The sequence below is a fragment of the Myodes glareolus genome, chromosome 15 (assembly GCF_982192425.1).
Source record: "Myodes glareolus chromosome 15, mMyoGla1.1, whole genome shotgun sequence".
NCBI lineage: Eukaryota > Metazoa > Chordata > Mammalia > Rodentia > Cricetidae > Myodes > Myodes glareolus.
The window spans coordinates 6,681,246-6,699,665 of NC_142040.1; the positions used below are offsets into that span (position 1 = coordinate 6,681,246).

Consider the following 18,420-nt stretch of genomic DNA (forward strand, 5'->3'; position numbering starts at 1 on the left):
GGTCCAGTTGAAAGGCAGAAGGAGAGAGAAGATGTTTTCAAAATGTTTTTCTTTAGTTACATGTTTGTGTAGTCTCCCCCCCCCCCCCCCCCCGCCCCCAGTATCTCACTTGGAAGCCCAGGCTGGTCTTTCACCCACCGTCCCTCAAAGTTTGGATTACAGTCAGGAACCACTGTACCTAGCATGTGATAGTTGTATTATAATAATAAAAGTAGGCAGACTACTTATCTTTGAATATATTAGGCCAAATTATCTTTTGGGAGTTGGCTTGCAGAGATAGATCAGTGCTTAAAAAGAGCACTGACTGCTCTTCCAGGGGATGGTGGGATCCCCACTACCCTCGCAGTGGTACACAATGTCCATAGATCCAGCTCCAGGGGATTGGTGGGATCCCCACTACCCTCACACAATGTATATAGCTCAAATTCCAGGGGATTTGGTTCCTGCTTTTGACTTCATCATGCATATGGTACGCAAATATACATGTAGACAAAACATGAATACACAAGAAATAAAAATAAACCTGAAAGATACCTTATGGGTTCAGTAGGTTCTGGTAAAAAGATGCCACATCATGTTAGGCTGGGGAGTGGAACTCTTAGAGTTCATGACCTTTCTGTCAGGGCATGGCATGGGCCAAGGTCAATACTGTCTTTCTGTTGAGGAATGGCATAGGTCCAGGTCACTATACACATTTTCTTTCATCTAGAAAGACTTTTTTGGTGGGGTATATAATTGAGAATATTTTTAAAAATTTAAAAAATCTAAGTGCAATTTGTGGGGAATCTTTGTACTTTAAAAAATTTTCTATACTGATTAAATTTTCCTCATATTGCTCCAAAAGGTAGAAAAAAACCCTCTGAAATATGGTACTCATTGCCATGGTTTTTTTTTTCAGGATTATTCAACATTTCTATGCCCTTTTTATTTTATTAATTTTTGACACTCCTATAATCTCAACAGCATATTTGTGTACTCCTTTTTCTTCAGTTCTTAGTGACTTAATTTTTATCCAACTTGAAATTTATTTTCAATATATATATTTTTTCATGGAACCAACCAATATATTTGTTTCTGCAACCACAAAATTTGTCTTTGGGTGAAAGAATTAGAATTTTATTCAATAAATGTTGTCTGGAATGTCCCTAGAGAAGAATCAAATACCATTTTTCAGTTAAGTGGATACAGTAATAAGTGAATTCCCATGACTTGTTACACCCATAGATTAGTGCCTCTCTCAGGCCTCATTTAAGAAGGTTCTCTCTGAAGTAGATGCTGATAAACACACCACAATCAGTCATAATGCAGAGAATAAGAGAGTGTGGGTGCTTAGGTCTAGACGAAATTTCTACATCATTTCTTATCCCCAAGGCTGAGAGAGGATCTCAGAAGGCAGGGCAGAAAGAGCCAGAGCTGGTAGCTCTCTAGTGAAACAGTATTTTCCGGCTGTGACAGTGCAGTTGCACACATGAGCTCACAGTGACTGGGGTTTCAGGCACAAGACTTGCACAAGACCAAGCCAAGCAAAATTCCAGTGTGAATGAGAGAGAGACTCATGCAGTCCCACCCTTAGCTGAGGAGCTATTTGCAATTGTTGGCTGCCGAGGGAGAAAGAATCAGCTTTCTTCAAGGATGAGTGGCTTTGAAACACTGCCCATGCTTGAGTAGACGGTTCCATAGCCATGCTCATAGAGAGAGCACTACATGGAGTCAGGATAGGAAGGAAAGGAACGGCAGGTGAGGGGTGGTAGATTTGATCCAAATGTATTATATTATACATGAATATTTAAAAAATTCATCAAGGATTATAAGACTATGACCTGATAGCCACCTTGATTTTTTTTTGAAGAAAAAAACTTCAGATAATAGTTTGGGGCAATAAAAATCATAGGTTTCATGCCATGTATCCTGAGTATTATATGATATTTTTTGTCTTCATTTCAGTTTTAAATTTTTCTCATTATTTTAAAAATATTTTGTTTGCTGGGCAGAGGTGGTACACCCCTCTAATCCCCACACTTGGGAGTCAGAGGCAAGTGGATCCCTGTGAGTTTAAGGTCAGCTTGGTCTACAAAATGAGTTTCAGGACAGCCAGGACTGATACACAGAGAAAACACAATAATGTTTTTATTTATAAAAAACAAATTAATAATTTTTATAAATTATAAATTAAACAATAAAATTAACATTAATAATAATTTAGAAAAACAGGAACCTATTTTTTGCTAACCTAAACAACAGGCCTCTTATGCTAGTTAGGTTAGCAAGTAATAGGTTCCCGTTTTCCTAATGTATAACCAACAATTTATTTTATTTAAAGTTAAGGCACACTACATACTTAAAAAAAACCACTGTGATCTGGTCTTAAACACACATAAGCTTTGATACTATTGTGGAACTTCTAGAGAATTTCTTAGGCTCATCACTTTATTAGATAATATTAAAATCATATTTAGCTCTCTTAAAAGAACTACACTTGGGTTTATCCAAGTGTGGATAACTGTCTTAGATTTTAGAAGGTTGACAAAAATACTAACACTTTCCCTATAACAATAGCAGCCTTTCTTGGCCTGTGGTTTTTTTTTCTTTGTAAAAGTGTAGGTATACAAGTCTAGGAGAATATCTTTAGGAATCATTTCACTGATTTCTTTTGAGAAGCTTCTTCCAGCAGCAGAGACATACAAGCAGACATTTGTGAACAGACAGTTTAAATTGGAGGTCTCCATTAGGTCCCTTGTCTTGGAGGTTGGGGAACCCTGTGGCAGAGGGACAAGAAAGATTATAGGAGTCAGAGGGGATGAAGGACACCAGAAGGACATGGCCTACCAAATCAGCTAAGCAGGCCTTGCTTGGGCTCACAGAGACTGAAGTGACATGTACAAGGTCTGCACGGGTCTGCACCAGGGCCTCTGCATATATGTTGTGGCTGCTAACCTGATGCTTTTGTGGGGCTCCTAACAGTGGGAGCAAGTACGCCTCCCACTCTATCTCCTGCTTTTGGAATATTTTTTTCTCCTCGCACAGCTTTGATATGCAGGTGTTTGCCTTGTCTTATTATTTCCTGTTTTGTTATGTTTGGATAGTGTCTGCTGGAGGCCTCTCTTTTCTGAAAGGAAATGGAGGGAGAGTGGATCTGGGAGGAGTGCAGGGAGGGAAAACTGTGGTGGGATGTATAGTATGAAAGAAGAATCTATTTTTAATTAAAAAAAGTAAAAACAGACAAATTATCTATCTATCTATCTATCTATCTATCTATCTATATCTTTCAATTGTGAAGTTTTGTGATTAGTGTAGAAGAATAATTTGTATTTTGATCAGTGTGCTTTCATGATATCACAAGATTCACTTGAATTTTGATAATCTATTGAGTCTTTCGTTTGTGCATTTCTGAACTTAAAATTTTGAATTCTCTTTTAAAATCAGCTATTATTGTTGTTGTTGCAGTGTTGGGACCCATTCCTGGGTGCTTGTGGATATTAGTCAAGGGCTCTACCACTGAGCTACAGTTCCAACCATTGTTAACTTTTGAGATGCATATTTTCGAAAACTCACATTCACAAAGAGACAAATGAACACATCAATTTACCTGGTAGAAATTTAAAGTAGATTTAGCCATATTACATGATTCTGATGCCATTTGGAATTGTGAGGGTAGCGTATTGACCTGTGTAGCTCTGGTGATCTGATAGAATGGAAGTGGTTTTATGGACCACTGAAAACACTACAAGTAATGAGCCTGTGCTAAAGTCCAAAGTCACTAAGATCCTGTTGCTATTTCAGTCCTAACATTAGGTTTGATGCATTTGGAGGAGTTATTTAAAAATTGTGAAAGACTTGTATAGTTCTACTGAGGAACTAGACAAAGACAATATTTTTATATACTGTATGATAGCAACACATACACTTATCACTTATCAGAGTTCTTATCACTCCAGAACTCTGGAGGCTGAGGCAGGAGGATTGTTGAGTCCAAGTCCATGGTGGATTATGTAGTGAGAACTAACTGAAACAAACTCTGTGTAGTGACATATCTTCATCACAGGGTATTTTCCTGGAAGACTTATATCCCTGGGTTTGAACCTCAAAACCACAAAACTCGGGGCTGGAGAAATGGCTCAGTGGTTAAGAGCACTGACTGCTCTTCCAGAGGACCCAGGTTCAATTCCCAGCACCCACATAGCAGCTCACAATTGTCTGAGAATCCAGTTCCAGGGGATCTGACACTTTCACACCAATGCACATAAAATAAAAGATAAATAAATCATAAAAAACCCCACAAAACTCACCACCAACTCATTCTACCTTAATTTGTGAATTTTCCTTTTCTATAAATAAAGCATTATTGTATCACCATTTTATGCAAGGCACATTGCATATATTTTTAAATTTAATTCATTTTAATGTAAAATGAAAACTTCTGTTTTTGTTTGTGAAGAGCTTGGGAGCTGGTGCAACGGTTCAAGCATTCGGAGTAGGAACTGCTCTTGCAGAGGACCTGATTTTGGTTTCCAGCATCCACAAAAGGTGCTTGACAGTCACTTGTGACTTCAACTATAGAGAATCCAATACACTTTCCTGTCATCTATTGGCACCAACATTTAAGGGCATCCTTCCCCACGTACACATAATTAAAAATAAGTCTCAGAAAATAATTTGAGGCTTAGTTATTAAATTTGCTCAAGTTGAAGAAATAATAATAGCTACAACATGGATTTCAGATAAAATAGGCATTAATCTGGAACCTATTTCTCATTGATGATATCACTCTTTTTATAAAGTAGTTTATTATGTGATCTTTTTTATTTTAAAATTTTTTATTGATTCTTTGTGTGTAGATGACAGTTTCTGTCCCACCTGATTCTATAGCCATTCAATCCCAAAGAAACACAAAGAGGCTTATATTAATTATAAATTGTTTGGCTTATTAGCTCTGGCTTATTATTAACTAGCTCCTATTTGAATTTAAATTAATTTAATCAATTTAAATTATCCCATAACTTTTGTCCATGTTTAGACACATGGCTTGGCATCTTTTCTCAATAAAGCATTCCCATCTTGCTCCCTCTGTATCTGACTGGTGACTGTGTCTCTGCTTTTCCTCTTCCCAGAATTCTGTTAGCCCAATCATCCCACCTATACTTCCTGCCTGACTTCTGGTCAGTCAGCATTTTATTAAATTAATATGAGTGACAAATTTTTTGCAGTGTTCAAGAGCATTATCCCATAGTATTTGTGAATTTCACACTATGCAACCTGATCCTACTCATCTTCCAGTCTCCTCACACCTGTCCTCTGCAGTCTCCCCCAAAACAAAACAAAATTTGAAAGAGCAACCATGCCCCTCACCAGTTGCAGCACACAGCAGAGTGGGCCCTATATCTCACCTGGGCAGTGTACTAGAGCTGACGCTGTTAGAGGAGATGCAAATGAACCAACCCTGAGGGCAGTAGAGCAGGAAGGAAGGCTGATCCCTCCCCTATTATATGCCCCATACAGCAACCAGGAGAACAGGCCCTGCACCTTGCCTGGGAAAAATGGTAGAGCTGGCCCTGATGAGGTGGGTGCAGGTTAACCGGACCTGAGGGCAGGAGAGTGGGAGAACTACTGCTTGCTGCCTGCTGCATTGGGTGAGCTAGCCAGGGTAATACTGGTGATGGTGAGGAAGAGCTGGAGGGCTGGTCAACCCAGCTACCATCCAGGACCAGATCCAGGGCTATGAGTTGCCCTCCCCCCCCCCCACCAATATTCACCATACCTGTGAACTGTTGGAACACATGAAGGGGATGAACCTACAGATCCAAAGTTGTAGGATCTCCATAACACAGGACACCACCAGGATTATCAATAAATATTGCAGTAGAAGCTGGAAACCTTGAACCTGACCAGTGACTCATACAAGTAAACATGTATGAACTAAAAGTATACTGTGTGACTCACTGTGCCACACTTCTTTCAGAGAATTTTCTGTTGCTTTTTTGTTTTTTGATAATTCGTTTAAATTTTGTTTTGTTTTGGGAGGAGATTATAAGGATAGAGGGCTGATACAAGGGAACTGGGTGATAAGTGGGATTAGGATGTATAATGTGAAATTCACCAACCAACCAAAAAAAAAAAAGAAAGAAAAACGAATTTGTGTTGCCCTTGTACCCACTGGAGCATGGCCATACTCCCAAGGGCTATCCCCTTAAAGAAAACTGAGTCCTTCCACACCCTTACCCCTGTCAGAAGTTATTTACTGTGAAGAGCTCTACTTCATGATTCCTGTCACAATTTTTAATAGTTCTCTTCAATGGCTTCCCATCTAGACTTTGTGTGTGTGTGTGTGTAGGGGGTGGGAAGGGTAAGGGAGAGCGGCTGGCACAGAAGCCTTCTATGTCTCTCATTCTCAACTGTGAATCTGTAGTCATCAGTACCACTGCAGAAAAGCTTCCTTGCCCTTTACAGTCAGGGGCAGCACGGGTCATGGACTTTCACATGGTTTCTGGTGACATCATGGGCCATAGACATCTTCCAACATTAGCATGGATCAAGGACTTCAGCATAGTCTCTGGTGACAGTAAAGCCACAGACATCAACACGACCCTTGGCTGCAGCATAGACCATAGGCATCTACAAGAACCTTGGCATTAATAAGGCCTGGGTGGCTGCACAGACCCCAGACACCAGAAAGTCCCCTGGCTGTAACACACATCACAGATATGAACATGGCCTCTGGGGACAGCATGAACCATGGGGGTCTTTTGAGGAGGCCCAAACCAGAGGATGAGCCATTCTCCACCTTGGACATCTTTTGGCTGCTCAGAACCAGGACAATCATGCAGCTAGGCGTGTGTTTGGGTCGGAGCTGGCAAAAGCTCCAGGCTGCTGTGTACCACTCTGTCTACCCTACTTGGCAATGAGATGCCCCCTTGTCCACTGCAGCCTCTCCCACATCTGTCACCATTGTGTCTGCAGTCCCACCTCTCTCCACTGCACACATACTGCTATTTTCCTTCATTTTTTCTACTTTTCCATTGCATGTTTGTTTGTCCAAGTGGTATTGTCACTATATATATATATCTCCTGAACAGCTTTATATGCAAATCTTTGTTGCAACAAGTCTTTGGGTCATTGGTCTGATTCAAGGTTTCTGGTTTCTGAAGTATCTCAAATACAGAATCATTGCTGAAATTTATCTTGGCTCTCCTGCTGTTGTCCAGAGTCAAGGCGATGTTGTTGATGGGCAGGGTGTTCCTGGCAGGCTCTGTGTGAGCTGTGGGGTACTGCACACCTCCCTGCCCTCCATGTGTAGCCATAGTGGCTGGCAGGCCCTGTTCAGCAATGACACGTTTCTGAGGGAGCTCAGGCTGCCACACTCTACCCTGTCCTTGGTGCCCACCTTCCGAGGCTCAACATGCATGGCTGCTCCCCAGGTTCAACATGCATGGCTGTTAAGCTTGTAGGCTGTAGGCAGTGCTGCTGGCCCATGCTTTGTGTCTCCCAGCAGGGTAAGCAAAGGTTGCAGTCACAGAGGTTTCACACTGGGAGCTGCTCACTGAGCCTAGAGTTGGCTCTATTCAGTAAAGCTATGTTCTCTGTCCACCATGTCTGTGCTCTCCCATATTGCTCCCATACCCTTCGCTGCTGTCTACCATCTTTCCTTCCAGTTTTGCAAGTCTACTTTTTAAAAGCATCTTCCTATCAGACCTACCTTTTCATAGATGTTCTGGAGGTACTGTGGGCTCTTCAGATTCCTTCTCACAGCAGGGCAGTGCTCTGGCCCCTCCATGGGTCTCACGGCTGATGGTGAGGACTGGAGAGGGCATTGGTTTGGTGGTCGCATCTCTCATCTGTGCACCGTGTCCTACATGGCCACTGCAGGGCATCTGCTGTGGCCCGACGTGGTTTCTCTTCAATAGTTTTAAGAGCAGCAGTGGTGTCTCCAGGGTAAAGGGGGAGGACTGGCCCTACTTGGCAATGACATATTCCCTTGTCCGCGCAGCCGTGCTCCCATACCTGTCAAGGCCACTGCACCTCTACTCCTGCTTCTCTCCTCTACCAGCACTGCTCCTGCCTAAGTTTTTCATTTCTGTTTTTCTATCTTGACTTTCAGAAAGTAAAAGCATAGTTTGGCCTAAAAAGTATATTATCTTTTTTCATGCTGCTAAAGTCACATAGACTTCATGAGCTAAACAACGGTGATTATTTTTGTCCTCAGTACTGGAGGATAGAAATACAGGGTCAGCTTGCATTCCCACCAGCAATGCAGAAGTGTTCCCTTTCCCCCCACAACCTCTCCAGCATAAGTTGTCATCAGTGTTTTTGATTTTCGTCAACCTTACAGGTATAAGATGAAATCTTAGGCTTATTTTGATTTGCATTTCTCTGATGACTAAGGATATTGAGCATTTCTTTAGGTGTATTTCAGTTAGTTTAGATTCATCTCTTAAGAGTTCTCTGTTTATGTCTGTAATCCATTTTTTTAATTGGATTATTTGTTCTTTTGATGACCAATTTCTTGAGTTCTTTGTATATTTTGGAGATCAGTCCTCTGTCTATGTGGGATTAGTGAAGATCTTTTTCCATTCTGTAGGCTGTCGTTTTGTCTTGTTGACCATGCCCTTTGCTTTATAGAAGATTTTCAGTTCCAGGAGGTCCCATTAATTAGTCATTTCTTTCAGTGTCCATGTGGCGATTTCTCAGAAATTAGGAAACAACCTTCCACAAGACCCAGTAATAATACCACTTTTGGGTATATATCCAAAGGATACTCAATTGTGCCACAAGGACATGTGCTCAACTATGTTCATAGCAGCATTGTTTGTTATAGACAGAACCTGGAAACAAGCTAAATGTCCTTTGACTGAAGAATGGATAAGGAAAATGTCGTACATTTACACAATGGAGTACACAGCAGAAAAAAATAACATCTTGAATTTTACAGGCAAATGGATGGAGCTAGAAAACATCATGTTGAGTGAGGCGACCCAGACCCAGAAAGACAATTATCACATGTACTCACTCATAAGGTGGTTTTTTTTAAACATAAAGCAAAGAAAACCAGCCTACAAACCATATCCCAGAGAACCTAGACAACAATGAGGATCCTAAGAGAGACATACATCTATCTAATCTACACAGGAAGTAGAAAAAGACAAGATGTCCTGAGTAAATCTGGAGCATGGGAACCTTGGGAGAGGGTTGAAGCAGAGGGTAGAGGCAGGGAGGGGAACATAACAGAGAAAAATGCAGAGCTCAATAAAAATCAATAAAAAGAGAATTACAGGGTCAGGGTGTCAGTTGATTGGCTTATTCTAAAGCTGCCACAGAGACTCTGTTCTTGGCTTTGTTCCTTCTTGGAGATTGTTTAGGAAGCTTTGGTACTTTTAACTTGTAGATGTGTTACTTTGATCTCTGCCTTCATCTTCACATGCTTTCCCTTCATGTACATGTTTGCCTCTGTGTCCCTATTTCCTTATTTATGAACATCTAAGTGTTATTAGAATAGAAGCCACTTTAGCGACTTCATTGGAATTTGATCATTTGCAAAGACTCTATTTCTAGTTAAGGGCACGTTCACAGGAACTAGAGGTTAGGGCAGCATCATCTTTTGAGAGGATAAAATTCAATCCATTAGCAGTATGTAATATTTATGAGACGGTACCCTTGAAAATTCATTGGTAGTGGTTTTATATGTAAGTTTGAAATTTGTTGAAACATTGGCATAATTATATGAGTGTGTGCCAATTGATGAATCACATATGAATATTTGTTCTGAAGACAGGACTTGAATGTTCTTAGAAAAACTCTATACACACATAATTTAGAAGAAGATTTTTCCACTTTGACTGACAGTTTTCTCAGGAGCCATAGACTAACAAAAGGCCATCACCAGGTATGAGAATCTCTCTTTTGAATTGTTGGCCACTATTGTCAAAGAAACTCCCAAGGGTCTGGAGAGATGGCTCAGCGGTTAAGAGCATTGCCTGTTCTTCCAAAGGTCCTGAGTTCAATTCCCGGAAACCACATGATGGCTCACAGCCATCTGTAATGAGGTCTGGTGCCCTCTTCTGGTCTGCAGACAGAATATTGTATACATAATAAGTAAATAAATAAATATTTTTTTTTTTAAAAAAGAAACTCCCAAAACATTATTAGTCATTATATTGCCTTTGTGTATCCCCAAAGGCAGAAAGTAAGTTCCTATTGTTGAACATGTCAAACATATCAGGCACAGAACCAGAGGAGCCAAGCTGCCTGCAACCCCAAAATCCCCCTGAAGACTAGCTTGCATGGTGTCTGAAAGTGTCACACATTTCCAAAGGAGGAGAGCAAACAACAGTCCTGTCTGCACTCAGCTATAACACTTATAAACCGTAACACTGACCAGAGTTGCATGCTAATCCTAAGGGTAGAGTAGTAGCATGTATTCCTTGTTGGTAACCAAAGGTCTCTAACTGGACTGAAGGCCCACTCAACAAGAGGGAAACCTACAACTACTCAGGGCTAGTGAAATCATGTGTCTTGGAGGAGAGCCTCCAGCTGCCACTTTTCTACAATAGTACAATCCCTAACTACATTCTAAATATTTGTCCTTATACCCATTAGGTAAGTGTAGTTCTTGCCCCACATCAAGGAAACTTCTCTTTGCAAACATATGGAGACCATTTACAGAAAATCACAAGCACACAAAATGCAGGTTGTGGAGCTTAGACTCAATTAATACAACCACAATGAAATCATTACATTTAGTATTTGTATCATGTTTTTAACCAGAAAAAGCATGACACATAGCTCAAAAATAGACATTATTAATATTTCTGAATCATCATATAATACTTGTCCAGCTCTTGACACATTTTTCATTGAAGATTATATTACACACAATTTTCTAAAATAAGTTATATTCCATAGTATTCTAAATATATATCTGAACTTAATATCCATTGGGTCATTAACCTGATGGTCATTGGTAATGAGTTGTGTCACTGTATTTCCAAGCAACGTTAGGTTGAGCTAGCCTTGCCTTGGGGGACTGAGTTCTTTGCCATCAGTCTTGTCCCTCTTACTTTCAGGCTGCTGCCCCGACATTTTCAGTGATCACATTGTTCTCCCAGCTTAGCTTCTCTATGAGGACAGAGGTCTAGCTTTTCCACAATTGCGCACTTCCACAATCCTTCTCATGTCCCTCTCATCCCATCTTCTACTTTCCCAAAGGTACGTGACATTTTCAGATACTGTGTAGCTCTCTTCACTGCCACACCTTTTGCTTCTTCCTTCACCAAGAAGGATTGTTGGTGCACTTGATTCCAGCTCATATTTTCTTGGTGTTTGTCTCAAGTGATATTTTCCCTCTGAAGATTTGTAGGCCACATTTTCTTTCTTTTAGTATCTGTAGTATTATGTATAAAACTTGTCTTGGAACTAATTATATGATGATATAGTATCCTGTTTTCATATTTTTTTTGTTCTTACTGGACTTTAAAAAATAACATGTTTAATTTGTTCTTTGAGAATTTAATGCAAATATGGACACAATATATTTTGATCTTATAGACTCATTGGTTTAGTGTTCTTCCAGATATTGTAGAAATTGGAAACCAAATGAAGAACTGTCTTCATAGTTTGTAGCCTAGTAGGGGACTCCCAGTTTCTATGACCTGGAGAACGGTGGAAAGGACACTAAGAAGATTTCATTGATAAAGAGAAGATAACTGGAAAACTTTTAAACATGCACCTGTTACTGCGCATATTTTTACAGTGCTTTAATGCTAACGGAGTTGATTTGCTTACAGGTGGTCATGGATTTGCGTCGCAGGTTGCAGCAGATGGGTGCCGTCAACAGGAACCCCAGACTTGGTCTCTGGCCACTGGTGTCTTCTAGTGTGGCGCTCTACTCTCCCACTGAGCTCTCCCTGTGCAAGCCGAGAAGCTTGGCTAGAATTTGGCCTTTTCTTTTTGTAAGTAGCTATACATAGCTTAAGAATTTTTTCAAACTACATTTTTTATTAATTTTTAAATTATATATTTTAAAGCTATGGGTTCTCCTAAGACTCACAGGTGTCACTCTTTTGAGCAAAAGCGTGTCTTTTTAATGTTCTCCTACATGGTCACATTAGTAAAATGCATACAATATATTTGTCTACTACAAATAACAACTATTTCAAACTCTTAAGAACATATAAATTCAGTTCCTGTAAGAGTATATTTGATTTCACTTGTGCTAATGACAGACTTGGGATTTGTTCATCTGATTTTTTCAAAGTTTTTTTTTGAGACAAATCTTTCAGTAATATCTATACTGCTACTGTTCTGAAGTTGTCCAGCAAACTTTCTTGTTCACAGAATTCTCAACAGTGCTATGATTTTAGCATCAGGATTTTGAGTTGTATTTGTTAAGTGCTTCTTAAGGATTTTTTAAAATAGTTTTTTCTCGAATATATTATCTTTTTATGTAATATAGAGGCATAACATTAATTTTACTTGCAATATTTTTTGGTAATGTCTAATTCTCTCCCAACCCCTATGAAGCAGAGTCAACTAGAAACTGGTAATATTCAATTTCAAGAATTGGTAGGAGCACTTTATAACACAACTTCTGTATTAAGCAGAATAAATACAGTAGAAAAAATTAAAGTATTTTTTCTTCATAAAAAGTAGTGATATTTTTTCAGAATTCTGGGAAATGTCTAAGTAATTTTGGCTGCAGTCATATTGCATTTAATGCTATTGAGAATATTGCTAACATTAACAAAAATTTTCTGTAATTTTCCCCGTTATTGCTACTGGTGATGAGGGATGTGAAGTTGGCATGCATCCATGTTTTGAGCATGATTCTACGTGTCAGAGACAATCTTTCTTTTTAAGACAGCTGGGGGGTAGTGGTCAGGGCTGATTATTCCATATCTGTATCAATGATATCTTAGAGTATAACAAATGTTCCAGAATAAACACACTGTAAATTTTTATGCCTTAGACAAATTTTAAACATTTCTGTTATTTTTTAGTTTATTAGACTATAATCGTTTGGAATCAAAGGTGACTTTTATTCTATAGTAATTATTTTGTCTTTTTTTCTGTGACATTGGCAATGCTCATCTTACAGATGATAAGCTGTCGTTGAGAAAGGAACTTTGACAATAGAAGTAACCAACTACAGGTCCATTTCTACTGTGGAAAGCAGCTGCAAACACATCCCTATGGATGGTGAGTCAGAGCCACATTCATCCACCAGAAGTGCTATGAATATTACTCTGTTCAGTGCACTGTTGGGATGTTGATGTATGATGCTTCATAAGTTGAGTGTAAGCAATCAAAGTAAGACTGAAAAAAAAAGAAGTGGGACCTAGGGAGGTTCCCAGTGGGTAAACTGAGACTATTTGTGGCACAGACCTGAGATGTTACAGGAAGCCAGGTGTGGTGATGTGTCTGGAAACACAATACTGATATTGAATGGGGACTTACTCACTGGTCAGTGACTAGTCAAAATGGGGAGCCTCGGGTTCACTAAGAGAACCTATCTCTTTGTAAGGTAAAGTGTTGGAATGGTGACAAAGTGGTTAAGAGCACTGGCAGATTTCCCAGAAGACACAGGCTCAACTCTCAGCAGCCACATAGCAGTCAACAACCGCCTGTAACTCCAGTCCCAAGTGATCTAATGCCTTCTTCTGCTTTCTATGGACATTGCACATACATTGTGCACAGACATATTCAGGCAAATACTCAGACAGATATACATAAATAAAATCACAGAAAATTAGAAAAGGAATTAGATGAAGAATGACTGAAAACTGCTTATAAACCTTTGGACCTTGCAAAATGGGTTTTGCACACACACACACATACACACACACACGTATATACATCTGTATTATTATTTTTTGTTGTTTGTTTTTCTTTTTGTTCTGAGACATGGTTTCTCTGTAGCCCTAGCTGTCCTGGAACTCACACTGCAGACCAGGCTGGCCTTGAACTCATAGAGATTCACTTGCCTCTGCCTCCTGTGTGCTAGGATTTAAGGCATGAGTCACCACCAACTGGTCTAAATCCAAACTCTTAAATATATAAATACAACCTGTTCAGTCTGTATAATGCTATTTGTTGTATGTTTTTTGGGCTGCCTGTTTGGTGTTGGATGACCAGTTGGAGCGCTCTCACTGGACCAGAGTATTTCTCCTATTTTCTGCATTCCTAAGTTACTTAGAGTTCTTTGCCTATGTTGAGATCTTGTGGTCTTCTCCTGTCTAGTACATCTACAGCTGTCCTCATTAAGCTCATGTTTAGGTAGTCATGTTAGTGATATTTTATGTGTGTAGCTTCTTACACTAGTAGGAGATACAGTCTCACAGCAAACTCTCTGATTCTGACTCTTACAAACTTTGAGCTTCCTCTTCCACATGGTTCCCTTGAGTCTTAGGTAGGGGAGATTTTCTGTAGTCGCATCCATTAAGCTCTGCATTTGATTGGTTATGGCTTTCTATAGTAGTCTCCATCTATTGAAAAGAGAAGTTTCATTTATGAGTGGTGACGACTACTTATCTGTAGATATAATTACAAACATTTAGAATGTGGTTAGGGAGTATGCTGGTTAGGGAGTATGCTGGTTTAGTAAAGTGGCAGTTATGACTTCGCTAGGTCTGGGGAGTTGGCTAGGTTCCCAGTACTAGGCATGGTTTATCTCTTGGTGAGTGGGTCTTAAGTCCAGTTAAAGAGCTGTTGATCACCAACAAGGTATGTATGCCTCTACTACACCCTTAAGGTTATTCTATCATGCTGATTATTTTTGTGGTTCATAGGCATCATAACTAGGTATGGGTAGGACGATGGATTTCATGTCAGTTTCTGGCTGGAATTCTTTAGGCAGAACCTTCATGGTATATCCTTTGCATATTTAAGAGTATTTTGAATATCTGCGCTACTCTGCAAGCAGTAGAACAAGTAGTTAATTCTCAGGTTTTCTAGAGGCTGAGATTAGGATTATAGGAAATACATTTAAATAGAAGACAGGTCCCAGCCTCAACTGAATGCGCCAGGCATGGTTGACTCCCCGTGAGTGGTCTTACCCTTTCTGAGACGTGGATAAGGGAGTTGGGGGAGGGTGGGAAGGAGTGGGAGAAGAGGAGGGGAGAACTGTGATTGGTATGTAAAATTAATAAAAAGTAAAAAATATAACAGGTCATCTATTAAGGTAGCCAATTGGTCACCTAGCAGATATATCATGAAATATGAAATGTTTTATCATTGTCTTAGTCTGGGTTACTATTGCTATGATGGAGCACCACGACTAAAAGCAGTTGGGGAAGAAAGGTTTTCTTTGACTTACATTTCCACACTCTGGATTCCAATAGTCTATCCTTGAAGAAACTTAGGACAGAAACTCAAACAGGGTGGGGACCTGGAGGCAGGAGCTAATGCCGAGGCTATGGAGGGATGCTGCTTACTGGCTTCCTCCCCATGGCTTTCTCAGATTGTTTTCTTATAGAACCCAGGGACACTACTAGCCCATGGATGGTCACACCCACAGTGGGCTGAGACCCCCACATCAATCACTAATTAAGAAAATGCTCTACATGCTTGCCTACAACCCAATCTTACAGAGGCATTTTCTCAACTGGGATTCCCTCTTGTCATATGACTCTAGCCTCTGTCAGGTTGACATAAAATTAGCCAGCACAACTATTGTCAACAAAAAGTACATACTTTTTTAGAAATTTTGGAAACTTGTGTTTCTTTAATGTTTATTTATTCATTTGTGGTTATGTGTATTGAATCCTGGGTCTTGCACATGCTAGGATAGTGCTCTACCTCAAATATGGCCTCATATTTCTGTGATTTTCATACTAAAAGTCTTTTGATGATATTTCTTGTTTATAAAATATATAGATTCCTCTGGATATATACCCCAAAGTGGTATTACTGTGTCTTGAGGAAGGTTGTTTCCTAATTTTTTGAGAAATCGCCACACTGACATCCAAAGGGGTTGTACTAGCTTGCATTCCCACCAGCAATGCAGAAGTATTTCCTTTTCCAAAGGATGCTCAATTGTGCCACAAGAACATGTGCTCAACTATGTTCATAGCAGCTTTGTTTGTCATAGCCAGAACCTGGAAACAACCTAAATGCCCCTCGACTGAAGAATGGATCAGGAAAATGTGGTACATTTACACAATGGAGTACTACACAACAGAAAAAAATAATGACCATTTTGAATTGTTCAGGTAAATGGATGGAGCTAGAAAACACTATTTTGAGTGAGGTAACCCAGATCCAGAAAGACAATTATCACATGCACTCACTCATAGGTGATTTTTAAACATAAAGCAAAGAAAACTGGCCTACAGTCCACAATTCCAGAGAACTTAGACAACAATGAGGACCATAAGAGATACTTACATAGATCTAATCTACATGGGAAATAGGAAAAGACAAGATGTCCTGAGTAAATTGGGATCATGGGAACCTTGTGGGAGGGTTGAAGGGGGAAGGGGAGAGGTAAGAAGGGGAGCAGAGAAAAATGCAGAGCTCAATAAAAATCAATAAAAAAGAAACAAAAAAACTTGAAAAAATAAAATATATGAATTCCATTTTTTTAGTCTTCATTCAAGGTCTTCTGCTATAAGTCACTACAGATTGCTCCAGCGTCACTATGACAACCTTTATTTTACAATTCACATCACGGGTAGTCCTGGCATACTAGTTAATTCCAGGAAAACTCAGTAGCTTCTAGTCGTGCTACAATGACAATCTGTTTTGTACTCTTGTATTCATTCATATTTTTGTCTTGACCATTGTGGCATTTTTACTTTGCTTATCTTGTAAATATCAACTTTTCATCTGAGATTTTCTTGGTGACTTTTCTTACTGAGGTTTCCAGTTCACAAGTTTATTGCAGAAATTATAGTTTATTGTTCATAGCTGTATGCCTCTTTTTTTGCTGGACTAGATTTTTTTAAGGGTAAGCACAAAAGTCACATGTTATGGGTTTTTGCATTTCCATTTTTGGTGTGATCCATGACATAGGATGTTTAATGAACAGCTGTTGAATTAAAGTCTGGATGTTCTCTCTAGAAAAGAGAAGGGAGCACCAATTGCTGCGATGAAGTCTGTACCGTGGATTCCAAAGGGAGCTGTGAAGGTTCTTCTCAGAGTCGTCAGTGTGTAAATACTGTGTTCCCAAGGTCTTCCTACAGTCATACTAGCATCTGGGACTCAATGCGCAGAACTTGGCAGTTTTGAACAACTACTTGTGATTGAAAAATGATCAACAAATTTAAGGTCCCAAAGCGTGGTTTTGGTACCAAAAAGCCGATGTCTTGCCGCTTGCCCCTCTCTTTCCGCGCTCCACACCTGAATGTTGGACCCCCAAATTGTTCCGTGAATTTTTTAATCAAAATAAAGAAAAAACTTAGTATACCCTATTTGGAGCTAGTGTGGGATTATTTGATTCGCATCTCCCACCACCTGACGTGTTCCACTTCAGTAACTAATTTTCTTAATAGATATTAGGTTTTAAAGATTGTATAGACCGTAACACTATTGTCTTTCTGAATAAGCTCTCCAAATGCTTAGGTATTAATCAATTCAAGTTGGAAAAGGACATTTCTGTTTGAAAATTATAAAAGGGAAGTTAAAGGACATACCATTTTTTAAAAATCACATTTAAAGTTTCATTTGCTTTAAAGTTGTCATCCTGATATCATGCAGTCTTGATTAAATGACTATTATGTCTAGAATTACTAAAATGACACAGTTTTGCATGATCCAATAGCTTTACATTTAAAAACCACCATTTTATCACATTATTCTATCAATATGTGAAGGTTTACATTGGCTTTGTATTTTATCTCTATTATAATTGAAGAAGTGTATATTAATTAATGGTTAAATATTCTTTTTAGCATCTGGTTATGTTATAATCTTGACTGGAGAAAGAATGTACAGTAATGAGATTAAAAGGAGGCTTAATGTTAAGTTATATTACATTAAATGACTTATGTACTTTAGAATATATAGAAGTAACTTAATGAGATATACAGAACTGAAATGGAATTTTCTGAACTACATATTCACCAATTAATTTAAAAATGAATGGGGAAATGGTTTAAAAATAAGATTTTCCTTACTTAAGCAAAAAAATACTAAGATTTAATTTTGTAGGAAGATATTATATACTTTGGGCATTCTACTTTTATATTCTTTAGCCTAGTTTATAGCTAAAAAACTTTAAAGTAAATATGTGTTCTAATTTTAGCTGTTAAGAAACAGTGATTTAAATTGACAATAAAAGGTATAATGAAATATGACACTAAGAGGAAAAATTGGAGGATCTTACTGGGTCTGTTATTCATTCAATTTCTGGCAGTCTTTATGATTACAGATCACCTGACTGGCTAACTAGACATTCTTAGAATGAATTATGTCTCAGATTCATTTTACTTGATC

At 39.0% G+C, this 18,420-nt stretch overlaps 1 long non-coding RNA gene across 6 annotated transcripts in view; it reads left to right on the forward strand.

Annotated features, from left to right (window-relative positions):
• The window catches only part of LOC125393523 (uncharacterized), a 41,274-nt gene extending 23,878 nt beyond the window's left edge, over positions 1–17,396 (forward strand). For all 6 annotated transcript variants that reach the window (XR_015734958.1, XR_007229837.3, XR_007229833.3 and 3 more), the window contains exons 2-4: positions 11,775–11,939; positions 13,085–13,185; positions 17,047–17,396. This is a non-coding gene — a long non-coding RNA (uncharacterized LOC125393523). The remainder of the gene's footprint in view (positions 1–11,774; positions 11,940–13,084; positions 13,186–17,046) is intronic.
• Positions 17,397–18,420: the final 1,024 nt, after the last annotated feature.